This window comes from Pistacia vera, unplaced genomic scaffold, assembly GCF_008641045.1.
Source record: "Pistacia vera cultivar Batoury unplaced genomic scaffold, PisVer_v2 Contig464, whole genome shotgun sequence".
NCBI lineage: Eukaryota > Viridiplantae > Streptophyta > Magnoliopsida > Sapindales > Anacardiaceae > Pistacia > Pistacia vera.
Window position 1 is genome coordinate 186,095 of NW_022196295.1, and position 15,976 is coordinate 202,070.

A 15,976-nucleotide genomic window follows, 5' to 3' on the forward strand; every position below is an offset into this window, starting at 1 on the left:
TCACTCATGTCTCACACCTCCCACCCGAGCGACTCCACTCTATCCTCACACCTTGGCCCTTCATGAAGTGAGGAATGGATATAGTAGGGAAACTACCGATCGCACCCAGGCAACGAGTCTTCATGTTGGCTGTAATAGATTACTTTACTAAGTGGATCGAAGCCGAAGCTTTCACATATGTCAGGCACAGAGAGGTAAAAGCTTTCATCTGGAAACATGTCATCTGCAGGTTCGGGATACCGAAGGAAATCGTCACCGACAATGGATCCCAATTTATCAGTTCAGGCTTCACGGATTTATACGACATGTAGGGGATCAAGCTTAGCTTCTCCACCCCCCACAACCCCCAATCCAACGGCCAGGCCGAGTCATCAAATAAAACCATCATACAAACCCTGAAAAAGAAACTGCATAAAGCAAAGGGCGCATGGGCAGATGACCTACCCAGAGTCCTTTGGTCCTATCAAACTAGAGCTCGCTTGTCAACAGGCGAGACCCCTTTCTCCCTCACATACGGTTCTGAAGCGGTCATCCCGGTCGAAGTATCAGTTCCATCCACAGGCTCCAATGGACGAACGAGGAAACCAACAGCTAGAACCTTTGCCAAAACTTGGACACCGTCGATGAGCTTAATGAGCAGGCGAGCATCCACAACGCTATCTACCAGCAGCAGGCTACTCGGCACTACAACCGCAATGTCTGGATCAAAACTTTCAAAACAGGCGACTGAGTCCTCTGCAAGGTCTTTCAAAACACTAGGGAGATCTATTCTGGCAAACTCGACCCCACTTGGGAGGGTCCCTACAAGATAATCAAAGAAGTGGGGAAGGGCACCTACCGACTCCAGACTCTAGAAGGCAAAGACACCAGCAACGGTTGGAATGCAGTCCATCTCAAGCGCTACTACTTTTAGGTGAACTCATTCGTTTAAATGTTTGTTTCTTTTTGTTTTTATTTTTAAAGGGATGAGTGGGCCTATCCACCTCCTCATAGACAGTCGGTCTTATGGCCCAAATTTAGTGAAGTATTATTTAGAATTTCACATCTTCGGATTGACCTTGCGTGATCAAATTATTTTTTCACCTTTGGATCGACCCTGCTCAATCCACGGATTTACACCTTCGGGATCAACCCTACTCGATCCACAGAATTACACCTTCGGATCGACCTTGCTCGATCCACGGTCGGATTGACCCTACTCGATCCACGAAATTACACCTTCGAATTGACCCTGCTTGGTCCACAGATTTACATTTTCGGATCGACCCTGCTCGGTCCATAGATTTACACCTTCGGATTGACCTTGCTAAATCCACGGATTTACACATTCGGATCAACCCTGCTCGGTCTATGGAATTACACCTTCGGATCAACCTTGCTTGGTCCACGGAATTACACCTTTGGATTGACCCTGTTCAGTCCATGGATTTAAACCTTCGGATCGACCCTACTCAATCCACGGATTTGCACCTTCGGATCGACCCTGCTCGGTCCACGAAGTTACACATTCGGATTGACCTTGCTCAATCCACAGATTTACACCTTCGGATTGACCCTGCTTAATCCATGGATTTACACATTCGGATTGACCTTGGTCAATCCACGGATTTACACCTTCGGATCGACTCTGCTCGATCCACGGAGTTACACCTTTGGATCTACCTGCCCGATCCACGGATCTACACCTTTGAACGACCCCGATTGGTCCATAAAGTTACCCATCCAGACAACTAGACCGAGTGAAAGGTTCATATACCTCAAAATCAACAAGTTATCAATCCAGCCTAGTAGAGGGTCTACACGACTCAGTCACTAGGCCGCACCAAAATCACAACACAAGCATAAGAGTTCAACCCCTAGTGCATCTACGAACAAAGAAGCAATCAACAACTCATTCACACATCAGGAAAACATCAAAAACAGAATAGCAGGTTTTAACATATAAACAGACTCAAGCGGTTTAGTTTAGAAATACAATAAAGGGATACACGCCAAGAAAAGGGCATCACAGGCCCCAAAATGCATGAGCAAAGCAGAAATAAAGCTAAGTGTCATCGATGTGAGTCGTCTCTCCCATCTCCGACTCGGTCACCCCATCGCCAACACCAGTTTCTGTCCCTACAGCCTGGTCGCTCACATCCCCAGTAACCGATAGTTCTGGCCAACTAGCAAAATCGATCATCTACTCATCAATCTGCTCCTATGTATGCTTAGCCCCCTCCTCTAGCATCTCCTGTATAAGTTGGATGTCCTCATCCGGATTCCAGTAGGAAGTGTTCCTGGCCTTATACTCGAGCATGAGCTCCCCCCGGGCCCTAATAATGGCATCATCAGCAATGGTGAGGCACTGCTCTTTGAGGGACTCAATCTTTGCAGTCTTCTCAACTAACTCTCTTTTCAGCCTCTCTAACTCACCCTCGGTCACCTTCAAACGCTGCTAACTCTCCTGCTCGGTCTTCTAGGTTGCCGCCTCCCTCTGGCACAAACTGGTGTTCGCCTTGGACACATCATGTATCCTCTTCTCCTGTGCCACTACGGACTTCTTCAGATACAGACTGCTCGTGAATGCCTGCACAACAAAACATTGTCATCAGTACAAACCATGATGAATAAGATAAAATAGAACTACTGCCCTACCTAAAAAGCGCGGGACACCCCCCAGTCCGCGACCGCCCCCATTTGGTTTAAACAGGAAGGAGTCAGCCAACCTGCTCATAGAAGCTGCGTCAGAGTAGGTTGACGCGGAAGCTGAAATATGGAAGGTAATCGTCTTAGTCTCTGTAACAACTACTTTCTTCTACCATATTCATAATATAGATTAATAAAAAGACAGCATATTTATCAAAACAGTTGGGCCCAAAAATTTTATTTACTTAATAATTACATTCTTTACAAAGTACAACATCATGTGTACAAAGACTCTCAAAAACGAAAACAGTGGACAGTGCAGCCAAGTCTCCCCGCTTGCCGACGTCCATCCGACCAGGTCCTCACCTATGTCCTGTACAACAAAGAAAACAACGGAGTGAGCACAAAGATGCCCAGTAAGTAAATCTCTTACTCTATCATCCCCGTGCATTACTCATCATTTCTCTTCGTACTCTTATCATTTTTCTAATTCAAAAATCTCATTTTTCTTTCTTTTCTTTTCTTTCTATTCATTCTCATTCCGCTTTCTCATAGCGGAGACCGCTCTTTCTCATAACGGTTTACATGCACTCCGCTCTCTCATGGCGGAGACCGCTCTTTCTCATAACGATTTACATGCATTCTGCTCTCTCATGGCGGAGACCGCTCTTTCTCATAACGGTTTACATGAGGGTAACTCTACACTCACGAGTTCCCCATCGCACAACCAATTTTCTTTTCTTTTCTGTAGCACTTAATAATCATTTTATCCTCTAGTGCTAGTTCTTTCTTTCTCTTTATTCTAAGAGAATTGGTTCTTTTCTTTATCTCTATTCATAGAGTATTTCTTTCTCATTTCTCATATTTCTTTCTCATGTGATTACTCAATCAAACATATGCATATGGATGGCTCATGCCTAAAATCTTTCTTATATGCATTCATGACATACAAATATGCTATGTTGCATAAAGTAAGGTTCTCTACTTCTACTCATGCTTCTTTTAGACATTTCATCAAACAATATGTGTGCATGCATAAACTCTATTCTAATTGTTAATGATACATAAACTCTATTCTAATTGTTAAGGTTCTCTACTTCTACTCATGCTTCTTTTAGACATTTCATCAAACAATATGTGTGCATACCAAAACTTTAGTCTAACTTTAATTATACTTCTTTCTTAATCATCCAAAATAGGAGTTCAACCCCTTTAAAACATCATACAACCTGCAAGGGAAAACACACTTCAAATATGCCTCTCAAATTCTTCTAATTGTATCCACACTTCTACCCAACTTTAACAACACAATCCACCCTTCTCATGGTGGAAATTCTTTCATATAACAACCTTGAATTTATCAACTCATTTCAAACATAGAAATTCAAGCATCAAGCACATATCTAAAAATCTCTACACATCATTCAATCAAGTAAATCACAACTTAGGTGAATTTACTTACCTTGGACACAAGTAGAATCCACTTAACCTCTCTACTCTTGATGGTTTGATACTTTCTCTTAAACCTTTTTGTGCTTAGGATCCACTTGTAACAATTTCTAGTCAAAAGCTCTTCAAAGATCCTTGGAAACTTGAATGAAAAATTGAGAGAAATAAAGGATGAAAGTGGCGGTGGTGAAGAAGCAAATGATAGGGTTTCTAAAGCTAAACCCTTAATATCTCATATTTTCTCCACTCTTTCCCAAAATACCCTTACTTTTTCTTTGAAATTCCATCTAAGACCTTTCATTCTTTGCAAGCACAACCCCAATCAAACTATTCTCCATGCAATTTCCTTACATTTCACTCCCCACTTTTCCTGCTAAAAAGGGGTAGAATGGTCATTGAGTCTCAAAAGAAAAAATTCTCAAAAACTCAAGGGGAACATTTAGTCGAGTCTTCGCCGTGGCGAAGCTATTTTCTTCACCCCGGCGAAAGCTCACAGCAGCTACATGGGGTTGTAGCACCTCCTCATCGCCGCGGCGAAGATTCTTCTTCGCCCCGACGAAGACTGTAACCTTAATATTTAGCCAAGAATTACAAATTTTCAGGGAAATCACTCAACCAAACCAAGACACCTTTTCATCCAAGGATAAACCAAACAATATTAACAACATACAGACTCAAATGAGGATAAATCAATAAACATTCAAGCCATTCATCAAATCTTAACTACGTACCTCAAGTGGGGTGTTACAGTCTCTTCATCCAAGATTGCTGTCTAGGATGACCCAGCTCCGGAAGCGGGCTAACGGCTCGACGGTATCGCCACTACATCCTCCGCTCTCCTATCCTCTCTGGCCAAGGATTCCCTCCTCCTCTTCTCCCAACGCCAAGCGATGGACTCACTCGCACTGTGGATGATCAGCTTCTTCATCAGTGTCTCTGCAAGCGCAAACTCTCTAACGGTTAGTGGGTTCAGCCTAGACTCACCATAAATGGTATGATTGCAGTACCAAGTCAGAAGCACATCCCAAGTCTGCTTCACCGAAGGGAAGGGAATACCTCGCTAAATCACCTCCACTCCGACCCAGAGATGGCTGATCCTGAGGTTAGCCTCCGCCAATACTACTTGCCAATCCCTCTGCACCTTCGAAATGGCTAGCATTTTCTGGGTCTACAAGTCCAAGCCGTCTTCGCTCTGCCCGACCCGATTGTACTCAAGCTCTACAAGCAAAAAACACAATAAGATTTAGTAATCAAAGTACAAAAAAAGACAAAGGTTCTCACCAGTGGCTTGCCAACTGCTCGGAATATCGCCATGGCCTCTCTCCCCAAAGACAGTCTGACCCTGCACAAAGAAGTACTGATCCTTCTAGTTCTTGTCACTGGACCGGAGGTCGGTTACCAAATGAGACCGATCATGCCTGAAGTTGATCAGATATCGACCCTTCTCTTTGTCGTTCTCCTTTAGAAAATACGAGTACAACAACTCGTGCAGACCAAACATCACTTGGTTCCGCACATAGAGGTCCTCCAGCGCCATAAGTAACCTCTAACCGTTCGGCATGATCTGCGATGGGGCAATCATGAAGTGGTTTAGCACCTCTCAGACGAAGAGAGGAATAGGCAACCTCAGCCTGTCATGGAACCACTTCTCATAAACACTCACCCAACCTTTCGCCTCCCAATCAACCCGCTCGTACGACCATGGCGCCCGGATCTCAATAGAACCCAAAATGTGATACATAGTCCGAATTCGCCACACGTCGCTATCCTTGAGCACATGCGGGTAATCCCTGGCCAAGATCCATTTACCCTGTTGACTTGGCTCCTCCTCAGAGCTACTACTAGACGAGGGTGAACTATCAGCACCTTCGGAGTCTTCCCCACTTCCCCCATGCTTGCCTGAACTACTCAAACCATCAGCACTCATCCCTGGGGTAGCTACAGTAACACCGCTCGGTACACCCGTCGAAAAGGAGCCTTGAGGCATCATCACCATGGTCAAGGCTCATTCATACTCGTTTCCAACATCCGCCCCAGCCCCGCTCGAACTACCCGATTCTGTATCTAACATTGTCAACCTATTTGGCCTACCCGACTGACCGAGTCGATCCCACAATCCAATCTCTAAAATCCTAAGTATCGAACTATCACACACCCCATACCACCGACCGAGTAATACCGTAAGAGCCCGCTTTAACCTACCACACGTCCTTCGGCACTAACCGACCTATCCCCGTTGACACACTTCTCCTCAACTTCCACAACCCAAGTTAGAATCCTGATCGATCCTCGCAACCGACCGACCTACCTACTCCCAGATTCAGCCCAAATTGGCACACGCTCTCCCCGACCGACTGATTCAAATTCAGAGCCCCACCGTTTCCACAGTTTCACTCACCCTAAACAACTGACTGCTCCAGGACAATTTGACAGTTGCGTATGGACTCGCTCGTCCTGATCAACCGAGCACCTTTTGAATCTTGCTACCCCTACAGTTGCCCAACTATCCGATCAGTACGACCGGGCGACCTGCCTCTAAACTTTTTCAACTATTTGAAATCTAAGCCTGACTTACCCACTCGACCCAGTCGGGCGAACCGATCCAGGACACCCCCCCTCCCCCCCCCACACAAAACTTGTTTTCGTCGTCCTTTGCTTTCCAAAACCCCAAAAACTCCAAAATTGCAGAAATCAGTTAATATTTTCCCAAATCACTCCCCAATCCTCTACAAAAACCTAATCAAACCACAACCTCGCCCCACTAGAAACTCAAAATCTGGCCGAAACTTAGTCGAACCATTTCAAAACAAAGAAAAAACCTTTTTGTCCCTTCCAATCCCTCTCCACACACCAAAAGACTCCCAAAATCAACACCAAACCACTCTAGAAACAAGCCAAAACAAAAAACGATTCAAAAAACCGAAAAAAGAAGATCAAAAGAGACGTGTACTGTGAAAAAGCGATCGGAAAAGTCCTGAAAACGCGAAAAACTCTTCCCTGTGAAACGTTGTGAAAACGAGAGAAAAGGAAAAGGAGTAGCGAGCTAGACATTATATAAGTAAAAGCTGTCAAGCGACACGTGTCACCACACAAATGGATATCGAAAGTTGCGAGTTTTCAATTTTCCAACCCGAGGTTAGAGGACATCCCGATCGTACAAGTGTCAAGGGATGCTCAAGCCGACTGCACTCAATCCTCGAGGTAACCATTCATTCGGTTTACCCTACCGAGCAGGATCGACATCACGGCACCAAGCCACCCAACCTTAGTGGCCCACGATCATGCCAAACGCCTCAGTCAATCATAAGTTTCGCTACTCGGTCACCTTAACCGAATGAGCAACTACGCTGAATAGTTGGCTTTGACTCGACCAATCCCAAAAGTGCTGTAACTTAGGGACTAGTGTAATCCACTCGGCTGGCAGCACCGGCTGAACGCACCTTTAGAGTAAACTCGCTCAATCACCCATTCGTCCAAGCGGACCGAGCGAATGGACCTCCAGCAGATCAATCCTCATTTATATACCCGGTCGGACACCTCGAGCCAGTATGTGTGCGCTGGATTGTTCGCCCATTCAGCCCCAAACACTGGTCGACGGAACCCACTAGATCAATCAAACACCCCGACTCGGATAAGGGCACCGAGCATGACTACGAGTCAACCCCATCCGACCGAACAATCGTACCAAACCGCGGACCCAACTGCATGCACAGCCGCACGATTAAATTGGCCGTCCACGAAGGCCGACCGAATACTCAAGCGATGCCTACTCTCTAAGTTAAGCACTCCTTAACTCAGAGAGTGAGGGGCAAACTGTTAGGGCTAAAAATTGTCCTCGGCCCAAATATGGTGACACTTCTGACAAAGAGGAAAACCTAGGCCCAGTCTTGATGCAGCCCGAGCCAGAATTCCCCAGATGAGGCCCATACGGTACGAAGCAGAGTCGGCCCAAACCATCTGGACCCAGGCCTCCCAAGCCCAAATACATTTCCAGGATCTATGAATGAATTCAGAGCCCACGGCCACCTACGGATCACATTCCTATTCGAACACTGGTAAAGTAGTCCACTACCACCCCAACTCCTCCAAGGTCCGTGTCAGAGTCATACTTGGACTCCCTTTCACGCCAGGATAAGGGGATCAAAGGACATATCCCTGGAGGAAACGGATTTCTACAAGGACTCCCAATCCCACCAAGAGTGGGAGACCAGACAGTCACTATTTAAACAGAGGTCAACCCTCTCACCAGGGAGATTACACTACACCTTCAGACCCCAGAGTTCTAGCTTGAGAACTTCACTTCACAGTCGTAGTCACAGTCCCCGACTAGACTTCTGATAACCTCTCTACTCCCTAGCCCTAACTAAATCAGCCTTGCTGACTTGAGCGTTGGAGTGCCTACGGCAAACACCACCCTGGTGTTTTCCATCGCTTCACGTGTGTTTTCTTACGTGTGTAGGTATAGCAGATCGCTAGTGGCCTCAATTTCACGGGATCAGTCCCTCCTTCCGTACAGGTAGATTTTTACGTCTACATATACCTACCAATTTATCCCTCTCAACCAAACATATAAACATAAAATACCCACTAATTTATTCCTCCCAACCAAATACATCAATATAACATTTTCAGTAATCTTTCTAGATGATCTATATTTCCTTTAATATAACATTCCTAGTATTACAATATTCCCTAACCAAACACACCCTAAAGGTTATATCAGCATCACATGTAACGCGTGGGAATCGACTTCATTGAAGCGAAAGCTACTTTTTTGAATATTCATAATCTTCTGAGTTCTGTCCCCGCTCGATGTCCTTGGTTGTTTTAAAGAGTTCTTTACTTTTGACAGAACACTCAGTTATGCCGGCCACAAGAAGTCGTTTGCCACCGTTCAAGCAATCGAGCTGGCTGACGATGTTTTAATTGGCTGCAACGTTAATCACGCCGTTACTGACGGCACTTCTTTCTGGCGTTTATTTAATATATTTGCTGAATTTTTCGAAGGAGTGAAGAAAATCTCAAAATCTCCAGACATTTCTCGTGAAACCGTGTTTGACTCACCGACCGAGCTAAAATTCCCCGCCGTAGGCCCCAAAGTTACTTTCTCCGACGACGAGCCGTTGCGTGAGAGAATATTTAGTTTTAGCAGAGAAGCTATTTTGAAAATGAAATTCAGAGCCAATAACGGAATTTTGAGAGTTTATTGAAAAACAATTCAAACCGTACGGCGGAGATTTCCATGTCTTTAGTCCTTATGCGCATAGCTGTGGAGGTCCGTCAAATAATGCTTCTTTATATCAATGTAATTAATTAGTTGAGGGAAATTTTCAACTTCTTTCCTTGGTCTGAAAATTTTATAAACAAGAAAGAAAATAAAAGAATGTCAGTAAAGGGTTAGAATCATATTCATATTCCCATACATACACAAATAATGCTTAGTTTAGTGAGAACATTTTCGAACGAAAAATAGTAAGCTATTCGGTCTTTTTCTCTTTTATGATAGGTATGTTTATAAAAAATTGGAAAACCCCATTGAAATGGGTGTTTGGTCTAGTGGTATGATTCTCGCTTCGGGTGCGAGAGGTCGCGAGTTCGATTCTCGCAACACCCCTTTTGCTCTGACATTTTGTGAAGTAACGCACCCAATAATTTAAAAAAGAGTATTGAACTTAAAAGTTTTTGTTAGTATGACAGCATAAAGTCAATTAAATTCAACCACTCAAGGACCATTTGGTCTTCACGATTGTCTTGTTATGGTTTTGACTTTGATTTCGTTTGTATAATATAATGGTTTTTGTTTGGCTTTGTGTTGAAGAATAATACTATATATGGGTGTCTAATGATTTTCAGTTAAAGAGTCTTTTTTATTCCAAGAATAATACTATATATGGGTGAATTATTTCGGTTGAGTGGTAGAATAGAATCTCCTACAATGTTGTCATTAATACCAAGTTAAGAAATTAAAGAACATCACTATAGATTAGAGTAAGGGTGACTATTGATGAGGTTTTTCGCACCAATGAGAGATACGCAAGCCTTCAGGAAGTTTGTGTAAAGGATCTATACAAGACCGTAGAATGGATTGATTTAACAAGATTTGTGTGTGTAGAAAGAGATTAATAAGCTAAATGAATAATATGAAAGAACAAATGAAAAATAAACAAGAAAAAAATTTTAAGTGGTTAAGAAGCAGTAAGCAATTCCTATGCCTACTGTTATCTTATTGCTGAGATTAAAGAATAAGAGTATTTTTTTTTTTTAAGAGATTTTTCATATATCACATTTGGGGTGAAAACCCTTTGTTTATAGTGTTTTGGAGGTAATCTTGGGTGTAAAGTAATTTACATGCATCCCAACACATGACGTTGCATTTTTATAAGCAACCCTCATAGAAGCGGACACTTGGCAAGACACCCAAGCATCATTCTTATTGGTGAAGCAATCCTCATGCAAGGAGAGCAGATGGTCATGGCAAAGGCGGCTTCATTTCTTCTCTTGCAAGTTTTGTTCTCTGAAAATGGGTCCATCTGGTGGCTCCTTATTATGCACGTATTACCATCCAACAATGACAATTTTCCTAAGAAAATGAAAGGCGAAAGGAAAGAGAGAATTTTCCTTAGAGGATGTAAAGAACTTAACGAAATAACATAAGAAAACAAGTTCCAAACAGGAAAAGGGAAATATTCCTACACCAGATGAAATCCTAATATTTCATTACTAATAGAGGGGTTCTAATGCTTTTTCAAAATATTTTAAAAGAAGGTGGATTAAAAGATGAAAGCAATTTTTTTTTTTTTTTTTTAATAAATTTCGTAAGATTCATGAAAGGGTAAAGACAACAACAATAATGTTATGTTTACTCACGAATTTACTAACCTTTGTAAATATAAAATATAGTATGAGTATCATAAGCATAGTACGGGTACCATATATAATTTTAACAAATATGAGTAAAATAGTTAGTAAGTTCGCGAGTAAGCATAACATTACTCAAGAGAACAATTACCTATTTCAATTGCAGATAAATAAATTTATTGTATGATGGTAGTCATCGATGAACCTATTGGCGGCAAGTGGGTTGATACTATCAACATCATTATGATCACTTGTTGACGATCTTGTAATGGTGTTGGACCTGTTGTTAATTTATTGAAATCCTATGACGTTACGGCAAAGTAAGACAAGTTTGGCCTACTTTTTCCCTAGGACAAAACACTATGGCTTTTGAATGAGCCTAAATTATAATGAAAAATGTTATCTTTACAAAGACGCATATAAAGAGGGTTACAAAGTGACATCATCCAGAAGAAAAAAACAAAGAAAAAACGAAAAAAAAGAGAGAGAAAAAAATCATGAAAATCAAAGGTAAGGATTGTCTTTGTATGCCCTCTTTGTATGTGTCTTTGTAAAACTAGTATTACTCAATTATAAAATTCCTTTTATCATTTTCAAGATGTTTCAAAGATTAAATATTTGTATTAGCGATTTATTAAAATTTCACAATTTTTTTTTATCTAATACAAGAAAAGTGAGAGCGAAATTAAATTTGTGTTAAAATTGTATATGTACTGAGAATATATTGGATAGAAGTTAGTTAATAAAAACCGTAAGGGCAACAAAGTAATTAAATTATTGGACGTTAGTGGCAAAAAGGGTAAGAAAGTAATGTTCTCATGAGATGACGACAGCCATAAGATAAAAATCTGGTACAGTTTGATGCGTTGGACTTGAAATAAGGTGTGGATAAGATGAGATCTTGTAGAGAGGGACAGACTAAGAGGATGAGTGAGGGGTAGTGGGTTCACATGGTGTTCTGGTACGTTGTTTTTAGAGTAAACGACATACTCCCCCCCAAGGTTTGACAAAATCCCAAGTTGGTACCTTATGTTACATTTATTCCAGATTCCCACCCTTAAAGTAATGAAAAAATGTTTGGTGTAACGGTAAAAGGGTAAATTGATCGTTTTACATGGGCAGCACACGTTAGCAGACTGTTGCCTCTAACAATCCTCCAGTGCATGTTAGCAGACGGTGTCCCCAATGTTTTTCGCCCTTTTTTCGACGATTCTTCCACCCAAAATCACTTTTATCACCACCATTTGAACCTTCATCCTCCCCTTTACAAAACTATACCCTTCACAACTCCTCAACACTCGCCGATCGCCAGCCATGGTAGCCGCGACCTACAACTGGTTTTTGCCAGTTTTTGACCGTTTTGAACAGCAACAACCCTAACCACCACTCCCATTTGACTCCTCGCATCCTCCCTTATAAAACCCCTAACCTTCCCAGCCATGACAGCTAACTGTTTGCCGTCCACCACTTCACCAAAAAAAGGCCGATGAACACAAACTTTCGGCCGGCAAATGACGACGAAACAGTTGCTGGAGACATAGGGGTTTTATAGATTTGGAAACGGTTGTTGCAGTGGTGGTGCACAATTGGATTTTCGTAGCCAGAATCGACTGAAATTCGACGAAGAACACCGAATCCCTAAGCCTAACAGAGTCGATGATTGGAGAGGCCAATGAGTCAGGAACCAGAAGGGTTTTGGACGACGAACTACGGGGAAGGTGATAGAGGTGACCAGAGGGGTCGACGTAGTAAGAAACAGGCCAAATTGGGTTGTTTCTGACAAGGGTGTGTAGTGATTAAGGGTGTTTTTGACATAATTTAAAAATAAAATGATAAGTATAATTCTACTAATTTTAGGGTTACAATATAATTTATTAATTTAGAGTTAAGGGTATTATAATAATTATATTTTTTAAACCCTAAAAATTGATAATATTGTTATTTTAAAGATAGGGAATTTAAAATAAATGTAACATGGGTGCTAAATTAAGATTTCTTCAGGGTGAGAATAGTCGTTTACTCGTTTTTATCACCAAAACTTTCATCTTTCTCTCTCACAAAACTATCACCACCGTCAATTATTTTGTTGTTGCAATGATTGAAGTTGCGTTGAGCGGTCTTTTCAACTAGATTATATTTAGATATAGGCCTATGTCTCTGGTGAAACGTGAATGAAAGATATCAGAGACGTATCATATCTCTCTGACTAAACCTGAACATGACAACATTACTCCCGTTGCCCGTCCTATTTTAACATGTGTTTTAGTCATAACCTTTCATTACCTGTCTTCCTGTCATTCAACTGCCCCCATACCATTTATGTTAACTTGAAAACACGAGGCCCTTCCGGTTCCAGGTGTTTACCGGAATCCAGCTCAATGGAATAAACGACTTTTTTTCCATCACAATCTCTATATTACTCTTTTATACTTATTTTTATTATACCAATATTGTGATAACATAATCATATAAATTTTATTATAATATTAAAAATTCATATAATTATGACATATATTACATCATATATAATAAATATGATATAAATATAGTATTATTTTTTTATCCCTGTATCTTTAAAATATAATTATATTACTTAAATTTATGTCCATTTTTTATTTTCTAACCACCTCTTTCAACTTAAATTTCTATCAATTTTAACTACCAAAATCTAATATTCTATCACCAACAAATTTATTGGCTTCTCTTCTTTAAAATTCTTGAATTAAGTTTACTTTCTATTCACTACCAGAGTATAAATTTAAATAATAAAATAGTATTTTAAAAGTTTATAATAAACTATCATTAAACTAATATTTAGATGAAAAATAATCATTAACTCATTTCAATGATTACAAGTCAAATAATTTAATTTTTATTATGGCTGCTTTATGGCTGAACTAGGAGGAGATCTAGTAACCAAATCTAAGTTTATGCCTTTCGATTCATACTTGAAAGCAACATCCACGGTCCATATTCCTTAGCAGAAGAAAGATTTTCTTGTTTAGTTTAAAAATATACAAGCATTTTCACTTAGAATGACTTATTCACATCAAACAAGAAAAACTGAGCCATAATTACAGAATTGGAATTATAGAAGAAGCCAAACGCAAGTGAAATAATTTCATCACAAAGTCGCCGATGTGTTGTGCCTAATTTGCTGGCGGTTAGATCTGTGACAACCGTCCTTATGGTGTATCAAAGCCTGAGCGTCAGGATTCTCCCACATGTTGTCCCATAAGTGCTCATATTCTCCCATAAGTTGATTAGTGTAACAAGCATGGTTTAAGCTACCATTTGTATGGTGCAGTCTGTCATCAGCATAGAGATTGCTGATTCAGATCTTGATTAAAGGGATTATATATATATAAAAGCAATCCCATAATATTTACTCCTAACCATTGTCAGACGAACCAAATATAAAAGGAGCTCATAACCACTATTTCAAAAGATTTTAGTGTTAGTAAAGTTTAAGAGGAAAACATGCTTATACATGTAAAAGAGCGTTAAGTGAGAGAAGGTCGCTAGAGCTCGCGTCCATTCCCCTTGTAGTCTCTCTCGATCCTATAATACCTCTAGGCAACAACATAACAGTAGATGTAGGCTTGGTCTTGCTATTGTTAAACCACTATAAAATCTCTTTTTTTATTTACTTATTTACGTCGTTTTATCGATCTCACTGGTTATCAATGATCATGTACACATCTTACCTGGCCTCTCTCGAGGTCGACTGGATATTTTTTAGGGAGAATGACATTTTCCCACCCAAGGTTTGGCAAAACTATACTTTCCCATCCTTCAAGTTTCAAAATGACACTTTCCCACTCTTATTAGGTTCTGTTATGTTTTCTGTTAATATTTTACTGAAAATATGAAAATACACTTAAATATTTGACTTTATAAAATTTTTATTATTTTTTAATTAGTCAAAAAAGAAAAAAGTACTTAGCCTCACCTAAGAAGTTGAGAATAATGCTATGAAATTGTTTAAAGTTAAATGACCTTAATATTTATTTATTTATAATGTCATTAATATCTCATCACTATAATTCAATAATCTACTAAATTTATAATATTTTTAATTTTTATTAATTAATATAGAAAATTAATATTCTTAATTAATTAAATAAATAAAGAAAAAAAGATATCTCTAAACTTGAACATAAATAATCGAGTAAAGACTTTGTCTTAAGTAAATTTTAATTTATAATAAACTAATTAAAAAATAAACTATTTAATAATATTTTTATATTTTTAATTAAATATTAATAAAAAAGAATACTAATATAATCTGATAATAGATGAAAAAGTGCCATTTGAAACTTAACGGTTGGAAAAGCGTCAGTTGGCCAAACCTTGGTGAGAAAATTCAAAATCGTTCTCCTTATTTTTTATCAGTACTAATTTTAGCAATGAATGAACGAAACGTGTAATGGCCAGAATTGAGCAAACACTGTGTAATGGTCAGAATTCAGCAACCAAAGAACGAAACGTGTACTGGTCCGTCCCCTCCATTCGAATCTCATTGTAATATTTGATTTTGAAAAAGCATGTACTTTATTGTGTGGTGGTGGACGCACATCTTGAATAAACTTTTCAATAATTTAACCATACATCGATAAATTCCTAATTCCTCATCCAATGGACATGCAAATGCAACTGGTTTGATAGCTTATGGCCATAAAAAGCGAATCCAGTTTGATTACGAGAGAGCCAAGCACGTGATTATTCTTTTTCACCAAAAACGAAAACCTAAATTTGGGATTATTCAAGTACAAAAGCTTGTAATATAGAAAAAAAAAGCATCAATCAGCTAAAGATAAAGTCTGAGTCATATTTCCACTTTAGTAAAACTATACATCCATTATTAATGTTACTGGCCCAGTGCATTTGTAGTTTGTACAACCATTTCCAAAAAAAGAAATAAAGGTAAAATAAACTATAGTATTATTGGTGTTTGTACATTTGTGGCCAGGAAAAGAGATTGATTATATCCAGTTGCCTTCTACATGGACTTTATGATATAGTAATCAATATATATTAA

At 39.9% G+C, this 15,976-nt stretch overlaps 1 non-coding gene across 1 annotated transcript; it reads left to right on the forward strand.

Moving 5' to 3' along the window:
• Window positions 1-9,619: 9,619 nt before the first annotated feature.
• Window positions 9,620-9,691, forward strand: TRNAP-CGG. Its single transcript has one exon. It is a non-coding gene; the product is annotated as a tRNA-Pro (tRNA).
• Window positions 9,692-15,976: the final 6,285 nt, after the last annotated feature.